Source organism: Misgurnus anguillicaudatus, chromosome 23 (assembly GCF_027580225.2).
Source record: "Misgurnus anguillicaudatus chromosome 23, ASM2758022v2, whole genome shotgun sequence".
NCBI classification, from domain to species: domain Eukaryota; kingdom Metazoa; phylum Chordata; class Actinopteri; order Cypriniformes; family Cobitidae; genus Misgurnus; species Misgurnus anguillicaudatus.
Window position 1 is genome coordinate 9,248,170 of NC_073359.2, and position 18,688 is coordinate 9,266,857.

The 18,688-nt window shown below is 36.4% G+C and overlaps 1 protein-coding gene across 1 annotated transcript in view; it reads left to right on the forward strand.

The window, feature by feature from the left end:
- Positions 1-18,688, forward strand: part of LOC129453176 (adhesion G protein-coupled receptor D2) — a 149,958-nt gene that overhangs the window by 108,788 nt on the left and 22,482 nt on the right. The window lies entirely within an intron of this gene.

Here is an 18,688-nt window from a genome sequence, read left to right on the forward strand (position 1 = left end):
CAACGAAAATCGAGCAGGACCAAAACATTTTATAGCTGATCGGTGTTAAAAAAGTTCAGCGACGATGTCTTAAGGATGACAGCAGTAATGACAGTGTTCTTAATATGACAAAGTAAGTGTTTTGATTAATGGCATTAAAGTTTTTTTTAATCAGTGTATACCACTAATCAACTAAATAAAAATAACATGGCAAAGATGAATGCACATTTATATATTCATTCAATAGATTTATAGCATTTTGAAAAAAACCTTTATTTAATATTGCGGAAAAAATAATCAATTTTTATAATAAATCTTTGAAATTAAATTATGGATTTGTATTTTTAATGTTAATAGAACTTTAAGATGCTATGTGAAAGTTTGTAACAGAAAATAGTGTTTTTCATCTTGTCACTTTCTTGAAAACACGTTTTTTATCGAAATGAGTCAAAATGGATTTATTGCGTTTTGGAACCAAACTCTTCAAATGTCAAAATGATCTACAATGTTGCCTGGTCTGCCTCCCAAAAAATGTATACTAGCTAGCGTGAAGACTTTTCATTTAGAAATTTTAGTGAATTTTTATTGTTTTGTTTGTTCTTATTGTTCGTTGAGATATAGGAACAAATTCAGTACAAAGACACTTTGAACGTCCTGAACCTAAAATCCCACTGACAATACACCAAAATAAAAATGTGGTTAGTAGAAAAACAATGACGAATATTTCAAACCTCAGAGTGCAGATTCGCTCACCTCTCCCACACTCTTTGAACGGCCAGTCGCAGAAACCATTGTTTCACCCAAAACAATTCGTATTGAATCATCGCCATGTTGTCTTTTATTCTCCCCGTCCATCTGGGACCTGAACGTTAATATGCCATCGCCACAGCTCACATCCTCATTAGACACCGCAGCCGATGAGCTTTCCTGTGGATTGGGGGGCATCGCCAGCAGGACACTTGCTCCAACTAATCTATCAGCAAAGAGAGGAAGAGAGGCAAAGAGCTGTTATGTCACTGTGGTACGGCCACCTGAGCTTTTGTGACTAACTCTACAGGAAGAAGAAAGACCGCAAACATCGGCGGCTTAGATCATGAAAGCCCATTGAGGGAGGCTTCTGTACAGATGTGAGGACTTTTTCCATGTTCAACTTTGTCTTTCAAAGGCATGGGTCACACAAAAATGATTTTTTTCTCTAAGGAACGCAAAATGAGATGATGTCCAAAATAACTCCATAAATGGGAGAAAGAAAACCATTACATTTATGCATTTTTATCCAAAGCAATGTACAGTCCATTCAATGGAATTGCTTTAGTGACAGTGTCCAGAATGCCAAGATTTTGTGAATGGTAGTGGAGATAAAAAAGACAAATTGAAATGGTCATCCTAGTGTCGTCGGTACGGAGACAGAGTTTTAATTATTCATCACTCATGGGAATCTGTGGTCTGCTCATCTCATCTGGTCCCACCTCCTCACCCTGGTGCAGAAACGGATCGTCGGGCCGGTCGGGTGTGATGGACATTTCCCTTTGTGATGTGGGTGGATTGGAGAGTGACACTTACTTCCACCCCCCATTGGAGAGGAAGTTCCTATCAGAACACAACAGGAAAAGATAAAAGGAAAACAAGCTGACATCTTTTCACTGATGAAATCACTTCCTACAGGCCCTGTATTGACCTCAGTCCACCCACCCAGAGAAAGTCTCTGCATGCAAAACTTGCTATGCTAAACTTAATAGCATAGAAGAAACCTGAAATGACTTCGCATTGTTGTAAATCGATGATCTATATCAGTCGTTTTCAAACTGGGGGCCGCGAGATTGTGCCGGGGGCCCTAGTTTTATGACATTTTATGAAATGCGTTAATTTATCATGACTTCTGTGTAATTAAACCTAAAAAATAGGCTACTAACCAAAAGCACTACTTTTTTGTATAATTTAATGTTTTTTTTTTATTAAAATGTTGAGTTTTAGAACAGTTTTGTCACAAATTTTCTTTGGGGGGCCGCGAAGGAATGCACCGTACAAAAGGGGGGCCGCACGCTTAAAAAGTTTGGGAACCACTGATCTATATGACTCAGGTGTAAGTTGTTTTGACTCATTGACTCTTCTACACCAGCCTAATTCGTAAGAAATGAATCGTACGATCATCATTTAAAAAACAATAATGAAACCCCACCCTAACCCCAACGTCACAGGGGCAAAGGCAAATCGTACAAAAATGTACGGATGTGGACATACGAATTATTAACCTCGTAAAAAATGTACAAATTGTTATGAGATAGGAATGTCTTGACCAGGGGTCTCCAACCTTTTTGTGAGCAAGGGCTACCACAATGGATAAAACAATCTGGAGGGCTACTTAAAACGTATTTGTTATTTCATTTGATTAAAATATCATTATTAATTATTCATTTAGAAGCCAAGCTAATATAAAATATGTAATTAATAAGTATTAAAATTGAGGATTTTATTACAATGTGCTTTGGCGACACCTCAGACTTACGGGCACCATGTTGGAGACCACTGGTCTAGACCATAGACTGTAAAAAAAGATGGAAGACGCATGTTCACTCTCTTCCATCGGTGAAAAGTGAAGCCGCCAGTGTCCCGATATGGATCTGACATCTTGGGTCTTGAGTCTGCGCAGTGGCGATTTCGTGACCAGTCCTGCGCAGTAGTGAGCAGGAAGTAAAGCTGCGAAATCAAGACCCCGCTCTCGCAGAATGCGCATATCACACGATATCACAGCTGTCAGTCATGACGTGACGCCACCGTTTTTATATCATTAAATAACTAACTAAACAAAAAATTATTTTAAAAACAAAAATTTGAATTTACATCAGCGTGATAAAAACTACAGGAAATGGCAGAAGCCAGCTTCGGAAAAAAGATAATTGAAGTGAAATTAATTTTTTTGGCTGGTCTCAAGTTCCATTAAATAACATGGGGAGGCGGGCTTTATGACCTATACTGGGACCAGTCACTGGGGGGCGATCGAGACGTTTTGGCTTCACTTTTCAAGGCTTGTGCGGCATGCTTGGTCTAGACAGTTATTTCAGCAACAGGCACAGTTCTAGTGTACATTTTGGCCTTTCAATTAATTCGGAGACATGTAACCGTAAAACCCTTTCTTGAGGTCTTGAGTTCAAACCCTGGAAGGTTTGATCCCTGAACTGTAGCGTTGTGGACTCCTTCCATCATTATTATGCCCCTCAACAACAAGGCACTTAACCCCAGGTTAAATAAAAACATACCGTAACTGTACTACCCACTGTAAAGCATGTGCTAATAGCATTTACAATAAACTTTTAGTCAACATCAAATTGACTATAGATCTCCAAATCTATGGCAAGCTATCCGCTTGCTAAGTCATGACGTAAGGAGTACCGTTTCCAGCTCCAAGCCACCACATTAAAACAGCAATTTATGATCACTATTTATTCATAGCATACATTTGTATATTAACTGCAGTCTCAGGCTCCCAAATTCAAAGACAGCAATATATTAATAATTCATAAAAAATCCACGTCCATAAATCCATGTCTGGTCATCTCAGATTTTGTTATGGAGATAAAAATTAAGATTGGGTATTTTTGCTAGTTTTTCATTATGATACGAGTGTATTATAGCCGTGATATTTTGATATTTCTCTATGACATCTGTAAGCGGTTGGACAGAGCTGACAAATATTGCATTATTTCCTCACCGCTTTGCGCGTGTAGGTCCAGAAAGCTGTTTTGAACCATATTAAGTAAATTGCTAAAGCGGTCATTTTTCTCATTTGCTTATAACGCGTTGTGTTTCTCGTTTTACGTGTTAAAGTACTGATCAATATACAGGTTATTTAGTGCGCTAACACATCCTGAAGTTTGCCTTTTCAGAGTTTTTCAGAATAAAAGTAAATCGGGTTTAAATGTCAGGAGTTCCTGTCGGAACGAAAGTAACACTTGTTACTTTTGTCCCGCTGCTATAGGCTACTGTTGCATTGTGTTGAAAATGTATATTGTTTTAATTTGATTTAATTTAATTTTATAGCATTTAAACTGATTAAAAATGTTTTATTTTCAACAATTCAAGTTTGTACTGTCGGGTTGCTTTTGAAACATTTAATAAAACTGAAAATTAAAATGAAAATGTAATTTAATTATTTTTTGCAATAATAAACAACAAAATATGTTTGCGGTTACATATAAACAAGGTCATAGTCATGTATATTTACTTAAAACAAGCGTAACACCAAAATATATCTTGTTTTGTTGTGTTACTTTTGACTCACCTGCGTGTTACTTTCGTCCCTGCTGACAGTCGTTTTACATTTGATCAAAATTTCACCTGGTATTGATTGACCACACTGACCACAGCAAAAATATGTCTCTGTCTAAAACATTATCTTTTAAAATTAAAATTTTCTGAAAAATTGTACTGTCGCCCCTGCTCTCCCTTAAATTAGTTTATGTATAATAATTTGTATAATCATATTTATTTCATTGAAAACGTTTGTGAAATGTATGTTTTTTTTTAAACATAAGCTTCTTCATCAATGTTCGTCTTTATTCTTAACATTCCAATTCAAATCTCTGAATGTTTCATCCTTTTCCTGGAATTCCCAGTATTCAGTCGTATTTTAATCCTGGCACTGCCATTCACCCACACCAGATGGAGTTCATTCAAGGTCAAAAATAATGAAAAAGGTAGATTTTTTCAACTCTTACGATAAATGCAAAAGTACATAATTTAAAGCTTGGCAAGCGAAGTCAACAGCTCATATGTTTCTCAATTATCAGATTTGTCTATTTGTGAAATCGATCTGTTAGCACTGTGCGTTCTTGGCAACACAAATCTTGGACAAAGACACGGAAAAAAGCGAATGCTTCCGTTCATGCTGAGAGTATTTTCCTGTTTACACTGAAATGCAGGTCAGCGGTTAGTGGCAAGAGATAATGACATTAGATGTGCTGGACAGAAGAGTAATGTATTAATTACATAACATTTACGTAAGGGATAATGTAGAGGCAGCCGGTAGTTATTGGGAAATAAGCCCCGACAGTGTGATCAGGACCCGACGCGAAGCGGAGGGTCTTGTATCACACTGAAGGGGCTTATTTCCCAATAACTACCGGCTGCCTCTACATTATCCCGCTTATTACACGGCTACTTGCCACTTAAGAAAAAAACTGGACATGAATATGAATTTGAAACATTATATTGGCATATTTGTTTTAAATTAACATTTTTATCCTTCCGCGAAACTTTGCACAGATGCATAAAATGATCGTAATACCTTATTAAGATCCTCTGCTTCATACTTGTCTGTCTCCCTTTTTTCTCTTTTAGCCAGTCTTTGAGAAGTTTTAATGCCCATTCTGTTTTTTTTTTGGTGTTGGCTTCGTAGCTGTCATGCTCTATTTTGTCAACTTCAGTCTCAGTAAGCTGTCTGTGTCTTGTCGTGGTTCGTTCTTCTATCCACTGTTTAAATGTTTTGTTTTTTCCGAACATGTTAAAATGAATGTCAAAATGTTCCAGTGTTTGTCACAAGATGGCGCCAAAAGGTAATCTTTATTGATCTTTATATGGCGCGGAGCGATTTTACTCGTACAAGTAGTCCGGCTATGCGTTATTATTTTGGAGCGGTTATTATTTGAAAAGAACGAACCTGCAAATGTCTCAACTGACCAATCAGAATCAAGCATTCCAGAGAGCCGTGTAATAAATTTATATAATGTATAGAAATGACTTATGCCAGTATTTTACCATTTTGTAAATTCAAATAAATGTTAAAGATATTTGAAAGAAAACAGGCATGAATTAAATGTGAAAGCACTGACATTTGGGATTAACCTCCTAAGACTCGAGCTTTGGTTTGGCTTGCATTTTAGATGTCTTCCAGCTATTTGTGGTTAGGAAGAACCAATAAATATAATAAACAAATATTTTTTTAACTTGAAGCAGTGTAATTGTCCACGTTTGTGTATATCGGGTTCCAGTTACACAGAATTAAGCATTATGGTGCAAACTACAAAAAATGTGATGTCTGCGTATGTCTTAGGAGGTTGAAGGTAAACCTACAGCCAATACTGTCATTTTTCTGCTAAACTTTATTGGATAAAATAGTAAAACTCATTTAGTGATGAAGTACATAAAAATCTATGTTAAAAAATTATTTCCTTACATTACCCTGTTTCACAAAAATAAGCTAATAATAATAATTTATTATTTGAGCTGTCAGGTATAATTTCACTATAAATGTCAGTTTGACGTCAACACATGTAAAGGAACCTGCAATTTTATGTTTTAAACAGAGATGGCGATAGAGAGGCAAAAGTTACGGATTGCAACTTTCATGTGAATTTTTCTCTAACCTCAAAATAAGGAAGAAAACAAAAATGCAGCATTTCATTTAGACAAAAAACATTATGATTCAGGGTTCCCACGGATCCTTGAAATCCTTAAAAATGTTTGTGAATCTGGAGGAAAAAAATTCAAGGCCCTGGGAGGTTTTTGAAAATATACATACATAGATACAGGTCATTGAAAATGCTTGAATCTGTTTTATGCAAGAAGTTTACAGGAAAAAATCTATATTATTCCCTGTGTAGTGTATGATAATATCATAAAAAATCTAGACTTTTTAATCACACGTGCTAAACTGTTCGCTTTAAATGCTTATATCTTCTGTATGCGAATGTTGATTCATACCAAAATGCTTTTTTGCACAGTTGACACATGAAAACATCTCAGGTTACGTATGTAACTGTTGTTCCCTGAGAAGGGAATGAGACGCTGCGTCTCCTTGCCATACTTCCTGCTTTCCTGTAGGGCCGTCTTTGGCAATATTTCAGATAGCGATATACTTCCTGGTTCCAGCGTCACCCTGTCTTTGTCGTTAAGCCTCACCGTTGGTTAAGTTTGATATACACATTCAGACGCACTTACCCCTGGAGGCGTCCCTAAAGTGTCACCGCAGTGACGCAGCGCGAGTTCCCTCGAAAGGGAACAGTAACGATGTATCTTAAAAGGTAACACGGTGTAACCTTGCTCTCACTTGAAATGTGTCCCCACATTTAGTCCTTGAATTTGAGGGTATTGGACCTGGAAGGTCCTTAAAAGGTCCTTGAATTTGAAGTTAACTAAGGTGTGGGAACCCTGATGATTGCATATTTAAAATCCATCTTGCTGTATATAGGAGTGTAGTTCAATAGATGCAGATTAGGCTTATGCTTAATTAAACAGCTCATACTCCCGTTGAGAGGTGCTGTTGGTTAGCTGTATGAATGACTCACAGGGACTGACGGTGGTCTCTGGGTGAAGTCATTAGAGATGTGTGCCAGACCTCTACATGAGCGGGTACCACTGCGCTCTCCTGACTCATTGAAGATGCTCCCCCACAACACGCATTCATTATTCATGAATGCCAAATTTTAATCTGACGTGTATATCAAAGACAGCATTCGCTTTGTGATCTCCCCGTGTGTGTCCAGCGCTGGCCAAAAAAATCATAAACATGCCTCTCATTTAAAATATATTGTTCTTTATCCGCTAAAGGAATGGCATTATCTTTATATTTTCACCCATACTTTGCTCCCTTTAAAAAAGATACTCAAACTTGGATAGGTTTGTGATATGTACATAAAAAATTTGATTTTGTAAATACTGTCCCGCACTAGGGCTTAATCTGTCCAAGGTGTGATCTTACAATCAGTGTTTACTTGGCTTTTAGCTCTTAAAAAGTGATTGTAGCAGTTTACACCAAGAGACACAAAACTAAATGTATGCGCATATTTAATTGTAAATTATCCTTTTCCAAAACCTAGTAAGTGACTACTGCAATCAACTGGTCAATTACTGACATTGACCAGTTTTTTTAGATGTATTATTTTTTGTGGTGTTGTTATATTTATCTCTAATCTTATGTGACAGAAAATGTAATAGTGTATTGTGGTCTAGGAAAAGACTTTGAATTCATCAGTTTAATTGTGCCACTAGTTCTGGGCAAAGATTAATTGCGATTAATTGCATAAAAAATTAAAGTGATTTTTTTTTCATAATATACAGTGGTGTGTGTACTGTGTGTAATTATCATATTTAAGTACACACACATACATACATTTATTTCAGTTTTTTTATTTATATATTATTTTATATACAATATATAAAAATATAAATAAATATATATAACCATGTAAATGTTTCTTAAATACATACGTGTATGTGTGTGTGTGGTTAAATATACATAATAATTACACACAGCACACACGCATATATTATGCAAAAAAATCACTTTTATTTTGTATGCGATTAATTGCGATTAATCTTTGCTCAGCACTAAATATTACATATTGAATTTTCTAAGTGTACATATTGAATTTCTCTCTGTCCCCTGACTTGGATTAATACGTTTAACTGAGCTGACTACAGTTTAGACATGATATTATTTATTAAAATAATTATATATTTATGGGCTGATCCTTTCATACATTTTTGCTAAAAAAATCAAGCTAAACAAAATGATCATTTGTTGTTCATTAATACTACTTATTAAAAGAAAATTACTTAAATAGCACTTTACTGGCACTAACTCAAGGATTAGTAAGACAGAAACATCACAGATCTTTTAATATTTTATTAATTTTTTAGAGATTAAATGCAAAGCTAATGTAAACTTAGGCTGAGGTCTCTTACATCTCAGATATTTCTCAGATATGTCTCCATTAGACTTTCAAGAGATCTCAACAATTTTAAAAAAGTGAGTTTAGATTTTCAATCTGCTATCAAAACTAATAAGAACTCAAAATTTTAGATTCTACATTAATGTTTAATGCATTTGAAAGTTTTCCATTTATTTTCTCATTTTATTTCTCCAAGGCAATTTTCGAGAAACATCTGAAACTTAAAGGGACACTCCACTTTTTTTTGAAAATATGCTCATTTTCCAGCTTTCCTAGAGTTATACATTTGATTTTTACCGTTTTGAAATCCATTCAGCTGATCTCCGGGTCTGGCGGTACACCTTTTAGCGTAGCTTAGCATAATCCATTGAATCTGATTAGACCATTAGCATCGCGCTAAAAAATAACCAAAGAGTTTCGATATTTTTCCTATTTAATACTTGACTCTTCTGTAGTTACATTGTGTATTAAGACCGACAGAAAATAAAAAGTTGCGATTTTCTATGCAGATATGGCTAGGATTATACTCTAATTTTGCCGTAATAATCAAGGACTTTGCTGCCGTAACATGGCTGCAGCAAGCGCAATGATGTTACGCAGTGTCTAAAAATAGTCCCCTGCTATTGAAAGTAACACCAGAATGAGAGTATAAAAGAGTAAGCTCAACACAACATGTATGTAGCCCGTCATGTGTGTGGTTCGTCATTTCAAAATAGGTGTTCTGCGTGTCGAGTGAACCTATGTGCATCAGGTGTCTTGTCAAAATAAGTGCCTGCTGCAAAGAGTTTATGATAAAAAAGACGCTCACGTTTGCCAGATACTCTGATGTATAATCAAAGTTTAATGTTAAGTTAGTGTCTTGTGAGTATTTTGTGAACGTGAGCGTCTATTTTATTATAAACGATTTCGACGCATGTGCTTATTTTGACAAGAAGCATGATGCACATGATTAACATGACGCAACAAACACATATTTTGAAAACATGAGCAACACACGTAGCAGTTCCTCAGTAGGAGGCATCTCTCCTTGTCTAGATGAATATTGATAAGGTTTCAGCGTTTCTCGCATGTGTGAGTGACCTCTGCCTCAGTTTCCATCTCGAACAGTTATAGCAAAGATCAGCAGCATGGGAAAACTTCAGCAAGCATCTTAAAGGCCTGCCTGTAGCTTCAGACCATTTTCCTTTTTTTGTTCAACCTAAATTCAGCGTTCAATTCGGCCCCTCCACCCAATCCCTCCCCCTCATCCTTTTCTGTCATCTCTCCACTTTTGCTTTCAATAAAATAGCAACGGCTCCTCCAAAAATATAAAAACAACCAAAGAATTAAGTAAACACTTTTCAGGAGAGGTATTTCACACACGGTTTAAAACATCTGCACATCATCTACAGTCGGTTAGCATACACACATCACAACTCGCGCGGTGTCAATCAGAATTCTTTCAGGCGTCTGATGTTGAGCAGATACGATCTCTCCGCTCTCGAACACACACACGCATTCACATACGATCTTGCCACAGGTCAATAACAGCTTGACGGGCTTTGCCTGGTTCTCTCTCGGCAGGTGACAAAAACCAGCCCTCTTCTCTGATGCATACTGAAACAGATGCACACCAGTGTTCCCCCCGGAGCTCCGTCCACGCTCTCTTTGATGGTCCAGGGCTCGAGTCCTCTGATGTGGCCCTCTTTTAGAGTGTGTCATGTTCATTTGCTGTATGCAGACCGTCTGATATCAAGTAGCTGCTGATGTTGTAGAGGAACTGAACGGTCTCGAAGGATCGACTGGCAGACTAAATAACCGCTGATTTGACATCAACTATCTGGAACAGATGTTTATCAGAAAAAGAGATTTTGACGTGCTTTCTTCACCAATAATGAGAGATAAGGACAGAGACTGATGTCTTGCTTTTGATCGGCCATGCATCTGTTGCATTCTCATGCATTCTCACCCAGGAGAGAAATGTGTTGCTCAGTTGCTTACTAAGATCTTTCTTTCAGAGTTTTTAGGAGGAAGAAAAGTAAACACATGATACACTCTCAGAAAAAAAAGTAAAAAATTGGGTGTCATTGGGACAGTACCCTTTAAAAAGTTTCTAATGTGTACCATTTGCTGTAGGTATAGATACAGTATATCTTTGGGTACAAAGATGTACTTTTTGAAAGGCTACCAACCCAGTGATCGCTTTTGTATCTTTTCTGACAGTGTATAGGTAGGAGTTGCTATAAATAAGAAATAACTAATTCACTGCAAAAAAAGACTTATTAATATTTTTGTCTTGTTTTTAGTAAAAATATCAAAATTCTTAAATTAAGATGCTTTTTCTTGATGAGCAAAATGACCTAGGAAAATATGTTTTAAGGACAAAAATATCAAATTTAAGCGAATTTGTGCTTAAAAAAGCAAAAATTCTGACAATGGAATAAGAAAATGTTTCTTGAATTAAGTGTTTATGAAAAAAGTAAACTTTTTCAAAGATTTTTTTCTTATTTCTAGCTTCTTTTAAACACTAATTAACTTAAAGTTTATATTTTTTGTCTAAAAACTAGACTTATTTTCTCTATTTCTGCTCATTAAGAAATACATCTTAATTTAAGAATTTTTAAATAATTTTACCAAAAACAAGACAAAAATGCTTAGTAAGAAAGTCATTTTTTGTTGTGTTCAACTTAATTTTTTATAACTTACACTGCAAAAAAATGATTTTCAAGAAAAAATGTTCTTAGTATTTTTGTCTTGTTTTCAGTAAAAATATCTAAAAAAATTTAAATTTAAGATGTTTTTTCTTGATGAGCAAAATGAAGAAGTCTAGTTTTTACACCAAGTGATTTTGTGCATAAAACAGCAAAAAAATCTGCCAATGGGGTAAGCAAAATATTCTTGAACATTTTTCTTAAACACTAAACTCAAGAAAAATTCTAATTTAAGAATTTTTAGATATTTTTTACTGAAAACAATTTAAGTGAAATTTTTTTACTTAAATAATTTTTTGCAGTGTATGGCATAGATTAATAATACGAGCTCTTTACTTTGTATTGATATATTATGAGTCTCAAACGCGATTGTTTCCTCCTTCTTATGTAAACCTTGTTCATGCAAAAGACAGATGGAATCAACATGATCTCACGGAAAGTCGTGTTATAGTCACGAAAAATGTGATTAATTTATTTGTGTCCATGGCATGAAATTCAGCTTTTTTTTCGTACCTTGAGCACGAATGTCTTTTTCGTGTCATTCAGCACAAATTTCTATAAATAGTTTTACGTGTTCATGGCACGATTTTCTTTTTTGTGTCATTTCATGTATTGTTTTCTCTTTTTTTCTATTTTTAAATCATTGTCGCTTGGGGTTAGATTTGGGTTTGGGTTAGGATATATTTTTATGTATTGGTTTCTACATGTTTTTCTTCTGCTTTTAAAATTATTCTCGCCTGGAGTTGGGGTTAGAGTTGGCTTTTGGGTTAGGATGTCTAAAAATGTAACAGAAAGTGATTTTAATCCCAAGCGATAATGGTAAGAACATAGGAAAAAACTATGAGAAAACAATACATAAAATGACACGAAAAAGAAAGTCGTGCCAGAGACACAAAAAACTATTTATAGAAATTTGTGCGAGTGACACGAAAAAGACATTTGTGCTTGACGCACAAAAAAAGCTGAATTTTGTGCCATGGACACGAATAAATTAATCAAATTTTTCGTGACTAAAACACGCCTTTCCGTGAGATCAGTCTGGCTGGAAAACCGGCCAATCTCAACATGACTACGACTGTAACGTTACAGTCGAGATGTACTCCCCCAGTATTAAATTACACATTAAATTAATTACAATGCTAAAAACTAAGCTGTGACTGCTGAGTTAGCGCTATATCCTAGTTAATGCTATATGCTAGTGTTTAGGTTGAAGTTCTACTATTTACTTTACAGTTACGTTTACAGGTCCATACTGAAAAAAACACAAAGTTTCTACTGAGAAATGTCCATTAACAATCTCCAAACAATTGATTATTCCTCATATGCGGTATATGCGCAACTTACTTTCGCGAGGAGACGAGAATAACCACTGGCCAGTGGATTTGCTCGTTAACATCTTAATGTACTAACTTTTTTTAACATTATAGCTTTTGACAAAGGCATTTTCTACTCTCATACATTCAGATATTAGTTTAAAAAAGAGCATAACACAAATAATAATACTACGAATAACAATAACAAGCTACGATTGCACATACCGGCAAGCGGAAGCGATCAACCCAGTTTTCCAGTTTGGTCACTTGCCGTTCGACATATACCCTGTATTTACCTTCGTCTGATAAAGGCTTAAACATAAGGGGCCCTATCTTGCACCCAGCGCAATTGTCTTTGTCAGTGAGGCATGTATCATTTCGTATTTTGCACCGGCGCAAAGCGGGTTTTTCCCTCCACAGACGCATGCCGGCAAACTAGGGAATGAACTTGCGCTCCCTGTGCGGTTCAGCGCAAAAAAGGAGGCGTGTTCCGGCGCAAACCATCTCTTATGCTATTTTGCAGTTTCAAAAAACAATTGCGCTACTAACCAAAAAAAACTAGTCTAAAGTCAGTGGCGCGTTGTTCATTATGCTATTTTAAGGGCACATGCTTGACCATAATGTATAGCGTGCACAACGCGCATTGCTTATCTAATTTACACAGATGCAACAGTTATTTTTGCAAATCATAAATTGTTACAATAAAAAATATTAACACATGAGATAAGGGAAATCATTGTGGTGAGCATTGTGGTGATAGTTTTTATGTATTGTGTGGCTGCGTTAAAAAATTATCATGCAAATAACGATTAAAATATTTTCATAAGTTTGTTGTGTGGCTGTATTACGTTTATTTTATGTAAATAATAATTAAAATGTTTTCATAAGAAACCTTAATGTATGTGAACTTGATTTGTAAGTGTACTTTGGGGATGGACCTTGCTTGCGTTTCCGATTTCAAAACCCCCAAACCCTTTCAGGGGTGAGGGTGCACGCAGCGATGTCCTCTGCTGGCGTCAGGTCATGTGTAGAGGCAGATCCACCTCCCGTTACATGGCGTGCCCGATTTATGTTGGCAAACTTGGGATTCCCCCGTCTCCTGAAATCATTGTAGCGCTTGGCGCAACGATGGGGAAGCCAGCTGATGAGACAATTGTGGCTATTTCCTCTCACGCCTGTTTAACCCACGCTGATTTGGGTGGGTTTCTCCTATCCCCATACAAAACAACTTCTCTGTCTTTGACTGCTCTTACAAGAACGTGGGTCTCCTCGGCTGTGAACCGCTCCTGGCGTGCGCCTGGTAAATCCGTCATAATAATAGCAACCCGCCATGGAACTTGCGCCCTTGCGTTTAAAGGGAATGTTGGATAGCGTTCTGATTGGTTTATTTGACGTTACGCCCAAACCACACCTATGAATAATGAACCTACTTCAGACCAACCCCTTATTGATTTGCGTCTGGTGCAAGTGTTATTTCTCCCGCCGTGAAAATAGCAACAGCGCCCAAGATCCGCCCACAAAGTCACTTGCGCTCTGCGCTTCGCACTTGCGTTTCAGATCGTTAAAATAGGGCCCAAGGTCTGTTAACACAAACACACACACACACATCTATTCAAAAGACCTGCTCTGACAAACAAAGCATCAGAGCCAATCAGAGCGGAGATCAACATTATTATTTATGCCCCTTTCAAATAAGGTAATAACTGATCATTTCATTCTGTAAATGGGGTTTGTAAATGGACATGTAAACACGTTTCTGGATCATTTTTGCACTTAATAAAGGCACCTACTTTCTATGTAGATATCAGAAAACAATTTAACACATTATTTCAGTCCAATCTTTGACACCTTTAATTTTTTTTAACATTGGACTGGGATGGTTTCCAGTGCGGGGATGTAGATGTGTGTATAGAGGCAGTTGGCTTATTGTGTTTGATTTGGTACTTTCATGATGTAAACCTCCCCAATCTCTGCTGTTTCCTGAGCGCTCCATCAGTGGGTCACAATTCAAGGTTGAAACGCCTCACTGGAGAGCGAAACCCATTCAGACTCGAGCTGTACAACACGCGGGGGTCCTGTAGAGTTCAGCGTTTCCAGTGGGTGTGATTGTAAGGTCATGTACATGTTTGGCTAGGCAAAGATATGTGTATGCAGAAGCTGTTATTAATGATTTTTACACTGCTTGTGTTATTCTGCATGAGTCAATGACGAAAAAGCCTCTCCTTTAAAACATATGCCAAGTTTCTAGGATATCACTGAGTTTTATGAGCTTAATGTTTTCAAACAAAATAAATTTCAATATGATTATAATCTGTAGACAGCTGCATTATATAAATGTTTAGATTTAATCTCACAAAAATATGCATTTTAAATATCAAATAAAAAGTCTTATTATATATAAGTAAAAAAAATATTATGAAAGTTATTTAAGTCATTTGTTATTTATTTCAATTATAATTTTGCATCTGCACACACATCGTTTTGTATATTATATAGTAGCTGTGTCGGCAGAAATCATATTTTACGTGCTCTTGTATTCACGTCTGTCTGCTGATGTCTGTCTCCCTAACTCCTGTCACTGGCTCAGACAACCTTGGGTGACATTTCCAAGCAGATGCATTGAAAATTCTGACACTTGCTATTGTCAAAGCACAAAGAAACACTTAACCATTGAATCTGGAACCTCATTGGAGGAGACACAATCAGGAACTGACCTTGGGTACACACACCCCTTATAATAAAAGGCGGTAAATCCAGGAAGACCTTTGAAACAGAATATATTTGAGTGTGTGAGATTCTGTGCTTGTGTGTCCGTATGTGTTTGCCAGCTTGGGTATCCACATTAAACACAGAATCTGTTATTATCTGTTTTTGTATTTATGCATTTAAATTAAATTGCATTTTAAAGTGCATTTAATGTACATATTTTATTAGTATGCGTGTTTATTGGGTATCAAACCCACAACAGGAACGTGTTTAAAACAGAGCATAAGACTAGCTTTATCATTTTTTTTAAATAATGGTTAGATGTATTATGCTAGGATCAAGATACGCATTAAGTAATTTAAGAGACTCAAATTTAATCAACAATGCCTCAATTAGAAGTTGGCACACATAGATTCTGGCTGTGCCAGCCAGTGGCGCTTAACTGTACTGATTATAAAATTATCATTGCTTTGAGGATTTGTAATTATAATACTGCAATAATCTTTTCAAGGTGGTGAATCTAGTGCATTTTAATGTAAAAGACTCTCTTTAGTTGCATAAGTATTAACTATTATAAAGTGTCTCAAACATTTACCGCCAGCCTTTATAAAAGTTAGCGCCAGCATTTTTCATGATTTTCACAAAAGTTTAATGCCTTACAGAAAATGTTCTTCTTTAAATATATAAGCATACAATTAGGGGTGGGCGGAATGACCAAAAATCTATCCCACGGAATGAATCATTTTATTTCACGGAACGGTATATTTCACGGTATAAATGTTTTTCAGTTTATATTGTTTTTTAATTATAAAAATGTACAGAAATTTGCCACTCACTCTAGCTTTTCACTAAATGCTCACCGCAGTTTTAAAATATGAGCAATTTAAAGTTAATAATGTTAGAGTTAAGTCTTGATAAGACAGAATCTTGTTTATAATTGAGTTATTAATTTTATAGACTATTGAAGCTATAGTATGCCTTCATTGTATTTTGTATTTATGCATGCATTACATTAAAAATAGGCAATATGTAAAATGAACAGGTATAAATATATGCAAAAACCTACAGATAGGACAAATACCTATAGCCTATATGAGAGACGAAGCTCTAGATATTATAAATATGACGGGTGCTATGATGTGATGATCATGAAGTCTGTTTTAAGGTCTTGACAAACTTTACTTTCTATTAGACCCTAACATTTGCGTCTCTTTCTTGTCTTTCCGATTAAATATGTTTGTATAAGCAAATGGCACGTCAAACTACATCGCTCCAGCAGCGCACGTGTCACTGATATATACGCGAGTTTTGTCTTAGCTTGCTTAAAGGGGAGAAAACTTTACGACTCTTTATTTAGAGAAAACTCTTTATTTGGCGTCGCAGCTCCTTGCGCATAGAGAGACATCTGCATGCGAGAGACCGGCCGGCTGCTGCATGAGCACAGATAGAGAGAGAGAAAGAGCGAGCGAGCTGTGGTTCACTGGCACTTGTTATAAAAATTACAGAAATAATAATTTTTTATGAGTGAATTATTTTACATGTTTCTCCGTCACACTAAGTCTAACATGCGGGAAGGCAGAGTTAGCCACGCCCACTTATTTGCATTCCGCGGAATAGACGAAATAGAAAAATCTGTTACGTCTGACATTTTATTCCGCGGTAACGAAATATACCGTCATACCGCCCAGCCCTACATACAATATATAAAATGAAAGAACAGACCCTCTGCTTTCAAAAGAAAAAGTTTCATCCTACCTTCATTAGTTCCCTTTTTATCACCTCTCAAATACGGGAGGTTTTTCAAAAACACTAAATTTTGAGCAAAAAGCAGAGATAATTAAATTTTTGCAAAGGACTTTTGATAGAGATCAGATTCAGAGCGATCTTTAAAACATACACGGAGTTCTTTCTCTTTCACGTGAGGCGTTACTTCCGGGTTGTAAAAGTTTAGGAAGTGCGCCACCTGGAAGATAATGGCGGTATTGCGTAAAGCCGGAAATTCTCGTCATTGGCAGGGAAGCGTCTTCTCTTAATTGACGAGATAACTCGTCACGAGATAACTCGTCAATGGCGGGAAAAGAGTTAAGCAGTGATGAAAATAATGAACTATATACATGATGCTATAATTAAGAAATAACATTTCTATATTTCTATATAACACTTTCTGATTTTAAATATCAGCATGCAAGGAGAGATGTCAGGATGTTAAAGGAAGGGTAAACTCCTAAAAGGAAGACCTCATGTTATGTATGACAATTTCTACCAGGCACTCTTAAAGGTATAGTTCAGCCAAAAATTAAAATAATGTCATTAGTGACTCACCCTCATGTCGTTCCAAACTCGTAAGACCTCTGTTCATCTTTGGAAACACAGTTTAAGATGTTTTAGATTTAGTCTGAGAGATTGTTGACCCTTCGTTGAAAATCTACGTACGGTATACTGTCCATGTCCAGAAAGGTATTAAAAACATCATCAAAGTAGTCCACGTGGGTCAGTTAGAATGTGCTGAAGCATCAAAAATACAATTTGGTCCAAAAATAACAAAAATTACGACTTAATTCAGCATTGTCTTCCCTTCCGCGTCTGTTGTGAAGTGCGTGTGCGAGACTAAAGTCACGTGACTGCACTGAAGCGGACGACGTGTTATCCTTAGACATGTTTGCTAAGTTTTTTTTTCAAACTTACAGCGTGCGTCTCCCTCAGACTGTAAACGAAACCTGGGCGTACAAAAAAAACTGCTGGGGCGAACCAGATAACACATCAGCCGCGTCGTACGTCATCTGCGTCCCTGCAGTCACGCGACCCCAGTCCCGCGCATGCACCTCAAAACAGACGCGGATGAGAAGACAATCCGGAACAAAGTGATAACCTTTGTTATTTTTGGACCAAAATATACTTTCGATGCTTCACCACATTCTAACTGATGTCCCACTGATGTCACATGGACTACTTTGATGATGTTTTTATTATCTTCCTGGACATGGACAGTATACCGTTACTAGATTTCCAATAAAGGGTCATCAAGCTCTCGGACTAAATCTAAAACATGTTAAACTGTGTTCCAAAGATGAACGGAGGTCTTACGACTTTAAAACGACATGAGGGTGAGTCATTAATGACATTATATTCATTTTTGGGTGAACTGTCCCTTTAAAAATAAAGGGGCTTCGATGGTTCATACATTCATGGTTCCTTGAATACCCATTCAGTCAAAAGTTGTATCTTTCTGTAATCTTAATAACCTTTTCTCTTTACAGAACCTTTTTAAAAACATGTTAAAGGGGACATTTCACAAGACTTTTTTAATATGTCAAATAAATCCTTGGTGTCT